At 39.5% G+C, this 16,446-nt stretch overlaps 1 protein-coding gene and 1 non-coding gene across 2 annotated transcripts in view; both read left to right on the top strand.

Annotated features, from left to right (window-relative positions):
• Window positions 1-16,446, top strand: part of ATP8A2 (ATPase phospholipid transporting 8A2) — a 653,421-nt gene that overhangs the window by 120,979 nt on the left and 515,996 nt on the right. The window lies entirely within an intron of this gene.
• On the top strand, window positions 6,298-6,401 carry LOC120365797 (U6 spliceosomal RNA). The gene has a single exon (XR_005580646.1). It is a non-coding gene; the product is annotated as a U6 spliceosomal RNA (small nuclear RNA).

The raw sequence follows: 16,446 nt of genomic DNA, 5'->3' as shown, positions 1-16,446 counted from the left end.
ACGCTTCAGGACGTCTGCCCCAGGGCCCCAGGAGGGACCCTACCAATGTCGACATGGCCAGTCATTTTTGTGTAATGTAATAGACTTGAGCCTTGTTTGGGTAAGAACACTGTGTCTTTTCACCCAAACCTCCCCTCTCTCACCCTTCTCCTGTTAGGAGGCATGTTTTGGGGATCTGGGTAAGGGAAAGTTGAGTTGGAAAAAGTTGGGTTTAGAGATGTATTTACATGATGTGCACTTTTGTGAATAGGTAAATTATTAGCTGTACCAGCATAGAAATAAGGACCAGAAATGTTCTTCCTGCCTACCTCTGCACCTGGGGTTATGATATGGTGTAGCATTTCTAGAAGTATCAAAATATCAGTGTGGTATATTAAATTTGAAGTATGTGAGTCATATTGGAGAGGCATTGTTTGAAATGTATGGAGCCAGAAGCTGGATTTTTTCCTTAGGAAGGAAATTTCATAGCAATTCCTCTGACTTTGACAACAGTCATAAAAATTTACATGACATATATTGATAAGTAGTGGAGCTGAAAGAAGCTTTATGAAAAGATCATTTAAAAATAATTAATTATAACTAGAGAAAATAATGAATTATCTGTTCTTTCTATACAAACTATTTACAAAATTTTCATGTGAGAAACCATCCACATAAAATTAAAAACATGGAGGGAGAAGTATTATAGACAGTTAATAGTATAGTAGTTAATAAAAATAGTATGGTTTCTGGATAATGTGGTATATTTTTCAGCCTTCATGAATTCGTAGTATGTTGTGATTTTTTTTTTCATTCTATGTAAACGTCACTTCTGTGCCCAATTTTGTTTTCCTAAATTGTATACATGTTGTATACAAATTGCATCCAGTCCCCATGAAATTTAGTATTCTCCTCCTCTGATTTCTGGGTAAATTAATGAGTAAATTAAATGAAAAGATGACTAAACATTTTAGAGTTAGTTACGAATGAATTATAGTACTTTGTGTGTTTATATTAAAAGGCTATAAGTGATATGCAGGAACCAAATGCAATAAGGCTATTCCAGTTCTTCCCTAAACATCGCTTTTCTGAGGATTCATTTTAGATAATTGATGAAGAACTTGAACTTCATATGGCGCAGGCCCCAAGTGGCATTTACGTTGCAGAAAACACTGGTCTGCCGGCTGGCCAGCAGAGGGCACTGTGCTATTGGTCTGAGTTGTATACGGAGCACTCAACCTGCAAGGCGTGGAGAGGTGGTTAAGAGTATAAATATTTGATGTGACCAGCCTAGAGCTCACAATACAAGACAAGAAATTGCTTTCTCTCTCTGACTCTCTGCCTTTGTCTGTCCCATCTCTGACACTCTTTCTCCTACACACACACACACACACACACACACACACACGCACAATGTTTCATCCATTTATTTCCAGATTTCCAGATTGTACACTTTGGGTAGACATGAATAGGGAAAAGCTTGTTAGAGAAGATGACCCCTTGGGCTGTTGGCTCAGAAGAGGAGAAGGATGTGGTTTGATGGAAAGAAGAAAGAGGTTCTAGGAATTTGGAAGAGGATGAAAGGAAGCAAGATAACTTAACAAGAGCAAATATTTTTCAGAATAAAGTATTTCCATTTAAAGGGGAAGAACTCGACTCTTGATTTCCCTGTGGGGTGAGTTTTAGGGTGAAGACTCCAGTGTTGAAAGTCAGCCCACTTGTCTCAAAGGAATACATACAAATGTTGCACTCTGAGTGCTGTACTCAGGTTTGTTTCTTTTTAGACTCTTATGGGGCAGATGAGAATTTCCCCTTCTTTTATCCATGATCTAGCTGTCAATTGCTGCTGGCAAAAGGAAGAGATTGTGAGGACTGATATCAGATATGAGTAGTTACTAGCTCTTTCTGTGGTGGGAAGTAGTATAGAAATAAATTGGGTTTTTAGTTCGATTTCATGTTCTAATGAAAAGCTTCTTATGTTTGACCAGTTCTAAACTTAGCTAGAAAAATTGGATATCCCTTGACGGTTGTTATTAAAATAGCACATGTAGGTAGTTAAAAGTTCAAGTAGTTTAGAAGTGCTTATCATGAAAATCAACAATCTCCTGCCTCCTCTCCCATCCCAGTCCTGTTCTACCAAAGGCAACCATTTTGAACTCTTTGTGTTTTTAATTCTTTTGGGGGTTTCTACCATATTTCAAAATTAAGTTTAGAAATGTGGTTTTCACTACATTGTAAAATAAAGTTTAGAAATGATCTCTCTTACAGATGCAGATTTCAGTTATTTACTTTAGGGCCAAGTGAGGCAGTGTATCGTTTGCCTCATTTCTAGTATAATTTGCTTTTCCTGCCTTGTTCTTCTCCTTAAACAATTTTTTTTGCATATTAATACTTACCTTTTCTCTCAGATTCAGTACACATTTATATTATACAACCTTTCTACATATTTTAAAATAAATATCCCAGAATAATCTCTTGATTTTACCCCTTCCCCTCTGTATCTGCCATCTTCTTGTCAGATAAACTTGCTGCCCTGTAGATGTTTTACTATAAAGTGGTCACCCCAGAACTTTCTTTTTTTTTTTTTTTTTTTTTTGAGACGGAGTTTCGCTCTTGTTACCCAGGCTGGAGTGCAATGGCGTGATCTCGGCTCACCGCAACCTCCGCCTCCTGGGTTCAGGCAATTCTCCTGCCTCAGCCTCCTGAGTAGCTGGGATTACAGGCACGTGCCACCATGCCCAGCTAATTTTTTGTATTTTTAGTAGAGACGGGGTTTCACCATGTTGACCAGGATGGTCTCGATCTCTTGACCTCGTGATCCACCCGCCTCGGCCTCCCAAAGTGCTGGGATTACAGGCTTGAGCCACCGCGCCCGGCCCAACTTTCTTTCTGCTTTCTTGAGTTATATTCCCTGATATTTAGACACTGTCGGGGAGTGGGGTAGGGGTGAGGTTGCTTTCTTGATTACTGTCTTGTATTGTTGAAGCACGTCTTGCTGTAATGGGCTTCCTAAAAAAGCTTCTGTAAAAAGTAGATTTGACTGTCTAATAGCTTGGCTGGGTATAGAAATCTAAAGTATCACTTTGGTGGTCTGTGTTGCTATGAAGTTCAATTTCATCTTGATTTTTTTCTCTTTATACATAGGCTCTTTTAAATATCTTTATATTTTATAACTATTTAGTATTTTATAATGAAAACTTTTGGTATGTGTCTCTTACTGTTTTGGATACTTGATGTACCCTTTCAATCAGAAACCTTTTTTCTTAGAGTTCTAGGAACTTTTTCTGTGTAACTTGTTAATATTATCTTTCTCTGGTTTCTGTGGAACTCTTAATGGTTGGATTTGGTCTTGTATTTTTACTATTCTCTTTTATTTTGCATCTTGGTTTTTTGGTTTTACTTTTTGGGAAATTTGCTTAGCTTTATTTTTCACTTCTTTTTTTTTTTGCATTATTTTAATTAGCCTAGCATACTTCCAATTGCCAATAGCTATTTTTTCTGTTTCCTTTTTAGAAACACCATGTTATTCTTGTTTTATATGAATGTGTTATCATCTTATGACTCTGAGGATATTAGCATTCGCATTACTCCAAACTTTAAAATATTCTTTTAAAGTTTGCTGTACTGTTTCCTCAGCTCTCTCCTTTCTTCTGTATTCATTTTAAAATCTCCTTTTCATGGTGGAGGCTTTCTACACATATTTTATAATTTTTTAAAGAGAAAGTGTAGCAGGCTGTTGGGGTGCTCTGTGAGTGCAGGCCAGATAGCAAGCTTCACTTCTTGGTGAAGGACTTTTAGATCTAAGTGTATGAGGTTTGTAAGGGTGCTCTGGGAATACTCCTTGGCTACGGGTGTAGCAGCCTGTCTGTGTAAGATTTCCTTGCAACCAGAAGGGGCTTGTGAGAGAGGAATTGTGTTTCTTTTGTGAAGGCTTTTGCTTTGAACTCTTCATAATATATCTTGTGTGGTTCCTCCAGACTCAGCCCTGGTTTCCTGTGTCAGCTCCTCTGTGTGTGGATTTCAGATGCCTTCTTTTGCATTCTATGCTCGCCGCAGACCCTTTTCCATCACTGTTGTCTCATGAGTCTCCTGAGCTCTGCAGGCTGTTCCCTTCCTGTCCCGAGGCTCCCCTTTCTGACACACTGGGCTTGTGCCTGCCTTTGCCCTGCCTAATATATGACTGGGTTAGTTAATTTTCTGTGTCAACGCGACAGGGCTATGGGGTACCCAGGCATCCGGTTGAATATTATTCTGAGAGTGTCTGTGAGGGCGTTTCTGGATGAGGTTAATGTCTGCATCGATAGAGTGAGGAAAGCAGGAGGCCTGCCTAGTGCGGGCAGCCCCATCAAACAGTTAGTTGAAGGCCTGACCAGAACAATCCTCTGCAGAGTAAGAGGGAGCCTCTTCTGCCCGGCAGCCTTCAAACTGGCACATTAGCTTTTCCCGCCTTAGAGCTACTGAAACAATGGTTATTCCTCAGTTTCCAGCCCGCCAGCCTTTGGACTGGAACCACACGATTGACTGGTTCACGCATCCCCACTGCCAGTGTCGGGGTTTGCCACACTCCATAGTTGTGTGAGCCAATTCCTCATCATGAATCTCTATATGTCTCCTAGTGGCTTTGTTTCTCTGACATAATGACACTCCTATTACAACTGAATTATTATTTTTAAAATGGATCGACATATCTTCTGAGAGATCATTTGTGAAGGTAGAGCCTGTTCGTACTGCCTCTCAGGTCAGGCCCCTTCCATAGGCGGCAGCCCCTCTTGCGGGCTTCTCTCTCAATGCAGCTCATACGCAGAAGGCGTCTTGCAGGCATGTTCAACTTGTTTGGCAAAAGCAGAAAGAAGACTATTTTAGAAAAAAGAAAACCCCGCATCTTAACTAATGATTCCATTCCTAGTTGTGTGTGTGTGTTTTAAACTGTGTATTTTTACATTCATTTCTAGTATGATATTGGTGTCCCGGTAGGCAGAAGCAGTAAATGTGTTTCCATTTCACAATTGTGAGTCTGAAGCTGGGCAGCCTTAAATCGGGTCTTTACTGCTATTAGAATCCTGGACATACAGACTTACTTAACTCATGTCTCTATGTTAGATTTCAGTTAGACACCCACATGGATGGGTTCACTTTATGAAAATGTGAGCTGTATGCTTTGGTTTTCTGCACTTTGCTATATAGGCATGATAACCAGAAAAATGTCAGTTAGAATGAAACACTTGGATGAAGTTTGACAATGAGGTGAGAAATCCAGAGAGAGAATAATATAGCTCGCCTCAGATTTTTAACTCTACAACACGCAGGCTGGCTAGATATGGCTTTCTACCCAGACCTGAATTAAACATTTGTGCTTCCTGTATTAGAGCTCTCTGTGTACCAATCATCTCAGCTCCTGAGGTTCTTCCAGCTTGACCACTTCAGTTTAGCTTTCCATCCAGATCTTGTCTGATGTTGTAGTTCCTGAACGCTCTCTCCTTGGGAAGTGTCCTTTCTGACAAGTTATGTCCTCACTGAGAACCAGTTTTCCTTTGACTGAGGGCAGAGATGTTTGGGACCTGAACAGGATGGATTTAGGCACTTGCGTTTAGATAACTCGATTTCAGAGTGGCTGCTCCACCTTACTTGGTTTGTAGCATGCCAACATGTAGGACTGCTTTAAACCTTTCCTTGTAGTAGGGATTATTTCCCTCTATTTGGAAAGAATATACTGAATTCTGAATGAAAGGCCCAATGTGATCTAGTCAAATGAGACGTGTCTTAGTGTTAGAGTTTGATACCTTGACCTGTTGCTTTTCTTTTGGGGCAGTGGCTTCATGGGGCCTGAATTGTGATGATTCCTGTGCTTGTTGAGGCCAGGTATTTTTATAACCAGTATTTGTTGTTGTTTTTTTTCAATTGAAAATTGAGAATCTCATTTAAAATGATCCTTTCCTTGCAGTGCAAAATTAAATAAATCTCACAACTCATTTTTTCTTTTGTTCTTATACCATAAGGTTCCCATTTTTTCTTTTTCTTTTACTTTTTGAGATGGAGTCTCATTGTCTTGCCTAGGCTGAAGTGCAGTGGCGCTATTTCAGCTCACTGCAACCTCTGCCTCCTGGGTTCAAGCAATTCTACCGCCTCAGTCTCCCAAGTAGCTGGGATTACAGGCACCTCCCACCACGCTTGGCTAATTTTTGCATTTTTAGTTAGAGATGGGGTTTCACCATGTTGGTTAGGCTGGTCTTGAACTCCTGACCTCAAGCAATCCACTTGCCTCGCCCTCCCGAAGTGCTGGGATTATAGGCATGAGCCACCAGGCCTGGCCACATTTTTCTGCTCACTTTGGCAGCACATACACTAAAATTGGAATGATACAGATATTAGCATGGTCCCTGTGCAAGGATGACACGCAAGTTCATGAAGTGTTCTGTATTTTTAGAGTAAAAAAAAAAAGAATAAATCACTTGGGTAAAACCTGCTTTTCAATAATGTAACATTTAATGATATTAGCCATAAATATCCGATGTCTTGCATTTGGAATTCATTATCTGAAAGTTGTTCACACTATAAGATCTGCTTGGCAGCATGCTCAGTGGTCAAAATGTTATCTTCTTCTCAGCTCATGTTTCCATGCAAGTGTTGGGATAAAGTGTTTCATGTCCTTAGTTATTTATTGAATAATGCATTGAGCAACAGAACAGATTTGGAAATCTGGTAAGAGCAGGACAGTCACACTATTTAATAGGAATTATAGGTAGACTCTAATTTATGGACTTACCTTCAAAGGTGCATTGCAGGTTGATTGATCAGCAGTCAACTTCCATTTCACTCATTGGATGTATTTTGTAACAGATAGTCTGAAAGAGCCTGTGTGAGCCGTAATAAAGGACTATACAGAATTATAGCACCAATACCTGTCCTGGTCCAATTACTGCATTCTGGAAACAGGCTATGACGTAAGGCAGTGTCTGACATCCTTTTTCCCTGCTCTAGACTAAGAAATGGGAACATGTTGAAAATAGAAATGGCGATGTTTTCAAATGAACTTATTGATCTTTATTTGTAACTGGTGAGATTTCAGTGGTTTCCTCTTAATAAAACGAAGTGAAAACTTCTGGTAAGGTGTTCATATGTTAACATTGACAGGCTCTGTTTATCAGTGGGAATTCTTGCATTTAAGGTTATTTCCAGAATACAATTTGGGAGGGATGGTTGGCAAAGCCTAAGGAATTGATGCCAGATGTGGAAGGCTGTGGGCTTTGCCATCCATTGGAATATCCTCCAGGGTGGCTCCCAGGTATGCAGTGATGTCCATCAAGAGAAGTGGCAGAGGGCCACTGGGGAGGGCCTTTGCGTTTGGCGGTGTTGCTCTTGTTCTTTCAGTTGAAATGCACTGTTAAGGGATCAGTGAATTGAACTGCTTAATGTTTAGTATTATTACCTTGTTCTTAACTTTCAATCATCTGGAACTCCTTGCTGAGTGAATATTTGGGAGGAGGAAGGTGAATGATTTCCTACTGGGAGCCAGCTAGAATGGAAGGCTTCCAGAGCATGGTCATGGAAGGCTGGCCCTGCTCACAGAGTCAGCTTCTTTTGGGGAGGCTTAAAGGCCCCTTTATTTCTTTCAGTAAATATCGAATGCTTACTGTATGTTGGACAGATATAAGAAATGTGTTTTTCCGTGGAATGTGGGAGAATAAGGCAATTGTTTTTGGCTGTCTTTACACCTTAACGTGGATTTACCGTTTTCATTTTGATGATGAGGGTTAAGCTAGCTTAATTTCTGGGTTTCTGGAGGCTTGCTTGAAGGGGAAGTTACACTGTGAGTAGCTACTGAACTTTGCCTCTTTTAGATCGGCCTCTGGAGAACAGCTGTCAACTTCAATTTTCCTCATTGCTGGAATCAGACTCTGGCATTGTCTGTGCTTTCTGCCACATTCTGGAGGTCAGAGTCTTATGGTGCCGTGATATTTGTGAGGATCAGATAGACACAGAGCCATATTTTTGCCATTTCCTAATGGATTGTTTCCCATATGCGCCTAATTATGATTGAGGGAGAGGAGCATGTCCAACATACATGTAACAAGATCCACCCCATGAGTCAGGCCCTCAGAGGAGGGGTTTGTGGATGGATATTATTTTCAGGTTTTGTCCTCTCTTGGAAAGCCTCCAGACCTTCCCATCTCCCGAAAGGAAAAAGGCCAGTGTGTCAACATGAGTGACCAGGCCAATGCGCTGGCTCTTCGTCCTGTCCATTTCAGTTCTCTTCATACTTCTCCATCTCCATTTGCCCAAATTGGGCTCTTCACTGTCCCTCCTACAGTAGGAGGAGCAACTGGAGCTCTCCCACCTTGCTGTTTCTGCACCTGCTGTCCCCTCCCTCTGCAAAGCTCTTCCCTGTGTGTCCATGAGGCTTGGTCCTTGCTCCTTCATCTCCTTTAGGGCTTAGTTCACAGCTCACCTTCTCGGTGAAACCTCCTCTCGCCACTCTGTTGAAAATAATCCCTTCCTCCCAGCCCCAGCAGGTGTACCCTTCTGTGTCCTCCTTCCCCGACTGGTTTTCCTCTGCAGTATTCGTCACCATCTATGCTGATATGTGTTCTGGTGATTTTTTAAAAATCTCGTTTCTCCTTTAGAGTGTAATCTCCTTGAGGATGTGCGTTTCTGACCACCTGGTTGCCTTCAATGTCTTCAGGGCCAGGCGCACTGCCCTATAATTAGGGCTGAGGAAATATCTATCGCACATGGTGGATGGAGGGATAAATGGATGGATGAATTTTTGATAAACCCCTGACATCTTCATGTCACCCAATTTCAGGAAACACTGGCCTCATGTTTAGAGGGAGACAGAGTGAATCATGGAGAAATGTGCCTGTTTGCTCCTGGTCATTTATCTCCAACACCCAAGGTCTAAGATCTTGGGTTTCCATGCAGCTAGAGCCCCTCCTTGCTGTGATAGCTGGGAAGGCAGCAATGCAGACACATGCGTTTCATTCCATGACTAGGAATATCTTTAGGGGAGGGGGGTCTTATTTACTTGGGTGAATAAACTGTCCTGTTGGGAAGTTCTGTCATTCACCCATTTACTCCTGGAGATGCTTTTCCCCTGGCAGAGTGAATGGTAAAACATCTCCCATCTTATTGCATTAAAAAATTGCTACATAATAGTTGTATTAACACATATTTTAAAGGTGCATGTGATACTTTGATGCATTCATATAATGTGTAAAGATCAAATCAAGGTAATTGGGATATCAATGCCTTAACTATTCTTTTTTATGCTATGAACATTTGAATTATTCTCTTCTAGATATTTTGATTATTATCTTCTAGATATTTTGAAGTGTGTGACAGATTATTGTAAACTATAGTCACCCTGCTGATCTTTCAAATACCAGCTCTTATTTTCTCACCTAACTTTGTGTCTGTACCCATTAATCGGCCTCTCTTCATCTCTTCCTCCATGCTACCCTTCCTGGCCTCTGGTCACCACCAGTCTGCTCTCTTCATAGGACCCACTTTTCAAGCTCTAACATATGAGTGAGAACATGTGATATTTGCCGTTCTATGCCCGGCTTATGACCTTCAGTTCCATTTATGCTGCTGCAAATGACAGGATCTTGTTCTTTTTTGTGGCTGAATAGTACTCCATGGTGTATATATGCCACATTTTCTTTATCCATTCACCCACTGCTGGCCCCTTAGGTTGAGTCTATATTTTCGCTATTGTGAATATTCTGAATAGTGCTGCAATAAATATGACAGTGCAGATATCTCTTTGATGTATTGATTTTCTTTCTTTTGGATCTATAGCCAGCAGTGGAATTGCTGGATTATATGGCAGTCCTATTTTTGGTTTTTTGAGGAACCTCCATGCTGTTTTCTACACTGGCTGTTCTAACTTACTTTTCCACCACCAGAGTACAAGGGTTTAATTTTCTGCATATCCCTGCCAGCATTCAATCTTCCCTGTCTTTTTTATAATAGTCATTTACACTGCGGTGAGATGATATCTCATTCTGGTTGTGATTTGCAATTTTCTGATAATTAGTGATGTTGAGCATTTTCCTCTTGGCCATTTGTATGTCTCTTTTGATAAATGTCTATTCAGATCTTTTGTCCATTTTTAAACCGTATTTCTTTATTTATTTTTGTTGAGTTGTTTGAGCTCCTTACTATATTCTGGTTATATTCTCCTTATATGTCCCTTGTCAGATGCATAGCTTGTATTTTCTCCCATTCTGTGGGTTGTCTCTTTGTTGATTGTTTTCTTTGTTCTGCAGAAGGTTTTTAGCTTGACGTAACCTTATTTGTCTATTCTTTTTTTTTTTTTTTTTTTTGAGATGCAGTTTCGCTCTTGTTACCCAGGCTGGAGTGCAATGGCGCGATCTCGGCTCACTGCAACCTCTGCCTCCTGGGTTCAGGCAATTCTTCTGCCTCAGCCTCCTGAGTAGCTGGGATTACAGGCACGCGCCACCATGCCCAGCTAATGTTTTTGTATTTTTAGTAGAGATGGGGTTTCACCATGTTGACCAGGATGGTCTTGATCTCTTGACCTCGTGATCCACCCGCCTTGGCCTCCCAAAGTGCTGGGATTACAGGCTTGAGCCACCACGCCCAGCCCTATTTGTCTGTTCTTGCTTTGGTTGCCTATGCTTTCGAGGTCTTATACAAAAAATCTTTGTCTAGACAATGTCCTGGAGTATTTCCCCAATGTTTTATTTTAGTAATTTCCAGTTTCAAGTCTTAGATTTGAGCCTTTAATCTGTTTTTATTTGATTTTTGTATGATGGGAAATAGGGGTCTAGATTTCTCCTTTGGTATATAATTACCAATTTTCCCAGCATCATTTATTGAAGAAATTGTCCTTTCCCTACTGTATGTTCTTGGTGCCTTTGTTAAAACGCGTTGACTGTAAATGCTTGACTATATATCTGGGTGCTCTCTATTTCTCTTTTTTTAATAGATGTGGTCTCACTATGTTGCTGGTGTCAAACTCCAGGCCTCAGGTGGTTCTCCTACCTTGGCCTCCCAATGGCTTCTCTATTCTGTTCCATTGGTCTCTGTGTCTATTTGTATGCCAGCACCATGCTGATTTGGTTACTATAGCTTTGTAGCATATTTTGAAGTCAGGTAGTGTAATGCCTCCAGCTTTGTTCTTTTTGCTCAGGATTGCTTTGGCTATTCAAGATTGGTGGTTTCATATAAATGTTAGGATTTTTTTTCCTGTTTCTGTGAAGAATGTCATTGGTATTTTGATAGGGATTATATTGAATCTGTAAATTGCTTTGAGTAGTGTTGTCACTTGAACAATATTAATTCTAATCCATGAACATGGAATACTTTTCCATTCTTTGGTGTCCTCTTCAATTTATTTCACCAGCGTTAGTAGTTTTTCTTATATAGATTCTTTACTTTTCTGGTGAAATTGATTTCTAGGTATTTTACATTCTTTGTAGCTACTGTAACTGATATTGTTTTCTTGATTTTTCAGATTGTTTGCTGTTGGCATATAGAAATGCTTCTGATTTTTATGTCTTGATTTTGTATTCTGCAACTTACAATCATTCCTCTGTGAACAAGGATAATTTGACTTTTTCCTTTCCAGTTTGGATGCCTTTTATTTCTTTCTCTTGCCTAATTTCTCTGGTCGGGATTTCCAATACTATGTTGATTAACAGTGGTGAAAGTGGGCATCCTTAGCATGTTCCAGATCTTAGAGGAAAGGCTTTCAATTTTTCCCAATTCAGTACGATGTTGATTGTGGGTTTGTCATGTATGCCCATTAATATTTTGAAGTATATTTGTTCTATATCTAGTTTGTTAAGGACTTTTATCATAAAGAGATGTTGAATTTTGTCCAATACTTTTTTCAGTGTCTACTGAAATGATCACATGGTTTTTTTTCTTCATTCTATTAATGCTTGGTTCTCTTAATGTCATATAGATTTATAGATTTGTATATGTTGAACTATCCTTGCATCCCTGAGAAGAATTCCACTTGATCATGGCGAATAGTCTTTTTAATATTCATTTTGCTAGCATTTTGTTAAGAATTTTTGCACCTACTAGCTGGGTGCAGTGGCTCATGCCTGTAATCCCAGCAGTGTGGGAGGTCGAGGTGGGTGAATCACTTGAGGTCAGGAGTTCAAGACCAGCCTCGCCAACATGGTGAAACCTTGTCTCTACTAAAAATACAAAAAGATAGCCAGGAATGGTGGAATATGCCTGTAATACCAGTTACTCTGGAGGCTGAGGCAGGAGACTAGCTTGAACCCAGGAGATACAGGTTGCAGTGAACTGAGATCTTGCCACTGCCCCCAGCCTGGGTGTCAGGGCTAGACTCCGTCTCAAAAAACAAACAAACAAACAAACAAAAAAGAATTTTTGCATCTATGTTCATCAGTAACATTGGACTATGGTTTTCTTGCCTGGTTTTAGTATCAGGGTAATGCTGGCCTCACAGAATGAGTTTGGAAGTATTCCCTGATCTTCAGTTTTTTTGGAAGGCTTTAGGAAATTTTTTTTTTTTTTTTTTTTTTTTTTTTGAATCAGGGTGTCACTGTCATCGCCCAGGATGGAGTGCAGTGGTACAATCTTGGCTCACTGCAACCTTGACCTCCCAGGCTTAGGTCCTCCCAACTCAGCAGCCTCCTGAGTAGCTGGGACTTCAGGCACACACCACCTTGCCTAGCTAGGTATTAGTTCTTCTTTAAATATTTCACAGAATTCAGCAGTGAAACCATCTGGTCCTGGACTTTTGTTTAATGGGAGACTTCTTATTATGGCTCTGATTTAGTTACTTGTTATTGATTGGTTGAGGTTTTCTACCTCTTTGTGGTTCAGTCTTGGTAGATTTTATGTGCCCTATAATTTATTCATTTCTTCCAGGTTTCCAATTTGTTGGTGTATAATTGTTCCTGATAGTCTCAATGATTTATTTTCCCCCTGTGGTCTCAGTTTTTATTTTGCATTTTTCATTTCTGGTTTTGAGTATTCTCTCTTTTCTTCTGGGTCAAACTAAAGGTTTGTCAATTTTGCTTATCTTTTCAAAAATTCAAGTTTTTGTTTCATTGATCTTTTGTACTGTTTTTAGTCTCAGTTTTATTTATTTATGCTCTTACCTTTATTATTTCTTTTCTCCCACTAATTTGGGGTTTGGTTTGTTCTTGTTTTTCTAATCCCTTAAGGTGCTTTATTAAGTTGTTTATTTAAAGTCTTTCTACTTTTTTGATGTAGGTGTTTATTGCTATAAACTTCTCTCTTACCACTGCTTTTGCTATATGCCATAGATTTTGGCATGTTATATTTCCATTTCCATTTATTTCAAGAAATTTGTTGAGGAACATGTTGTTTAATTTCCATGTGTTTTTGTAGTTTCCAGGGTTCCTCTTGTTACTGATTTATTGTTAGTGTTTTTTAAATTCCTTTCAAATTGAAGAAACTCCTTTAGTATTTCTTGTAAGATGGGTCTGGTGATGGTAAATTCTCTTAGCTTTTGTTTGTCTGGAAAAGGCTTTCTCTCTCCTTCATAGTTGAAGGACAGCTTTGCTGGATACAGTATTCTTGGATGGGAAATTTTTTTCTTTCAGCACTTTGAAAATTTTGTTCTACTCCCTTCTGGCCTGTTTGGTTTCCATAGATAAGTCTGTCACCAGTTGAATTGAAGCTTCTTTATATGTTATTTGCTTCTTTTATCTTGCTCTTCATCCTTGATCTTTGAGAATGTGATTATTACATGCCTTGGGGAAGTCTTAGTTGGGTCAGATCTGTTTCGTGTTCTCTGACATTCCTGCACCTGAATGTTTATCTCTTTCTCAAGTTTTGCAAAGTTTCCCGTGGTTTCTCTGAAAAAGCTTTCTACTCCTTGCTCTTATTTAACTCCCTCTTGAACACCAGTGATTCTTAGACTTTGTCTTTTGAAGTAATTTTCTTTATCTTGTTGACAATCTTTGTTTCTTTTTATTATTTTTTCTTCTGTATGTATTTTCAAATTGTCTGTCTTTGAGCTCATGTACTCTTATGTCTGCTTGAGCCATTCTCCCATTGACAGTCTTTAATGAGTTTTTTAGTGCATCAAATATATTTCTCAGTTTGAAGATTTCTGTTTGTTTTTATTATTATTTCAATTTCTTTGTTAAATTTCTCTAATAAATTTTTGAATTACTTTTCTGGGTTATCGTGAAAATCACTGAATTTCCTTAAAACTGCTATTTTGAATGTTTGTTCAGAGAGATCATATATCATCATCTTGTTAGGGTTAGTCACTGGTTGCTCGTTTCATTTGTTTGGGGGAAGTTATGGTTCCCTGTTTGCTCTTGTCACTTATGAATGTATTTCTATGTATTTGCATTGGAGAATTATTTAGTTATTTTATTCTTTTCTGTCTGGCTTTTTTTTTTTTTTAATTTGGTATATTTGCTTAGAGAGTCATTGTAATTTACCTGTTGAATTTTCTTTCTTTTTCCATTAGGTTACTGCTTCCTTTACAGCATTAGATGGTGCCTTAAGCCCAGGTTTGTCTCAGCTCTAATAAACAATTGGAGCACTGCCATTCCAAATGGGGATGGTGCCAAAGGGGATATCCTAGCAGTGTGGGAAGGTTAAGTAGGATTTCGTGTCCAGAGGACCTGTGAGATGAACCTCCTACAGCATGGTGCTGCTAAACGGACACTCTAATGTGCTATCTCCTTTGGCTAACTTATGGAGCAAAGTTTTGAGAGCTGGGGATAGCAGTCCTGCCTTCCCACTTTGTCTCCAGCTGTACCCAGTGATATTTTTTCCTTCAGGCATTCCCCATGCTTCCTGTGAGTTGAGGTCGGAGCAGGTATCCTGCCAGGGAACTCAGGATGATGGGGAAGCCTCTTGTTCCCTTGATGTTTCCTTTTTCCAGTGTTAAGCTGAGAGTCAGGGAGAAATTTTCCATGTGCTTGGTGCCAGCAGATTGGAGAGAGGGGCATCTTGGCTATGGATGTCCCCTTCTCTTACCGTCTGCTTGGAGCTTTTTCACTTCTCTATGGCACTGAGAACTGTCTCATCCTCGTATTTTAGTTCTGGGATATTGGTGATGATAACCTTAGTGCTGTAAATTTGGTTTTTGTTTTCTGTTGGGGGAATGAAGCCATGCCAACATTTGGAACTAGAAACTTGCTTCCACGCCAACATTTTAGAACCAGAAACTTTATTATGTTACACCTTATAGTGCTCTGCTGAATTGAATTCAAATAAGAAATTTGAATAAATTTACCTCCTCAGCAACTATCCTAAATCCTTGCTACTCAAAGTGTGGTCATTGCACCAGCAGCATTGAACTCACCTGGGAACTTGTTAGAAATGTCGAATCTTGGCCAGGCATGGTGGCTCATGCCTGTAATCCCAACACTTTGGGAGGCTGAGATGGGTGGATCACCTCAGGGTCGGGAGTTCAAGACCAGCCTGACCAACATGGAAAAACTCTATCTCTAAAAATAATAATAATAAATAAATAAATAAATAAATAAATAAATAAATAAATGCAGAATCACAGGCCCACCCCAGACCTAATGAATCAACACCTGCATTTTAACAAGCTCTTGGGGAGACTGGTGTGTACCTTCATATTCGAAAAGCACTGTCCTGAAATATTCTGGTAGACTTGTTTTGACAGGTGCTGTGTTTAGCTGTTTGTAGTGTTGTATCTTTAATTCTGTAACACAATAGCTAAAAGTTGTATATTTTGGCAATTATTTTAATGCCACATTAATAGTCTTTTATTGGGTAAATGTTAGTCTCTCTGAATTATTGCTCACGCTTACTCTATCTCAGGATGAAAGCACTTGGGCTCATTTTTCTAGCTCTAGTAGAGTAAAAGTATGCATTTCCCTCTCCACTTCTACCCCCTTATATTTCATTTCTTGCCACAAGCAGGATTTCTTTCTTCCTTAACTCTCCATCTTCATGGTTCTCAGGAATATGTAGGTCCCAAAGCACAGTCAGCATTTTGCTCAAGTGGAAAATGTTCATATATAGTTGGGGTCATGTGCCAGCTGTGTGCATGTGTATCTGTTTTATACAGATGGAATCTCAGGTTCAAATGTTATAATCAAGCCATCTTGCAAGATACTTTCTACACTCTTATTTTACAATGTGTGTGAACTTTCTTTTTGTTTTTCGCTGATAAATGTTGATTGCTTTATTTCACTGGTCAAGATTGCTGTAGAGGTATGCATGATATTCCATTTGATTCTGTCCTCTACGCCGCAGTTGAGAAAACTTTGTATTGTGAGTGATCGCATACATGAGTTTGGTATATTTTCCCAACTTTTTAATTAGCTTAATGTCAGCCAGTTGATTCTGTACAGCAAAGTTCCACAGTGACATCCTATTATGCCATAGGGCCACGTAAACAGGGAGGAGATCCATGTCAGCAAATTTCTAGCTAATTCCAGGCTAGTCCTTCAAGTTTCATAGTCTTTAAGTTTTGACTCTTTTAAAGGTGGTCTT

Source organism: Saimiri boliviensis, chromosome 16 (genome assembly GCF_048565385.1).
Source record: "Saimiri boliviensis isolate mSaiBol1 chromosome 16, mSaiBol1.pri, whole genome shotgun sequence".
NCBI lineage: Eukaryota > Metazoa > Chordata > Mammalia > Primates > Cebidae > Saimiri > Saimiri boliviensis.
Note: the sequence above shows the minus strand (reverse complement) of the source record. Positions and strands in the feature narration are given on the sequence as shown.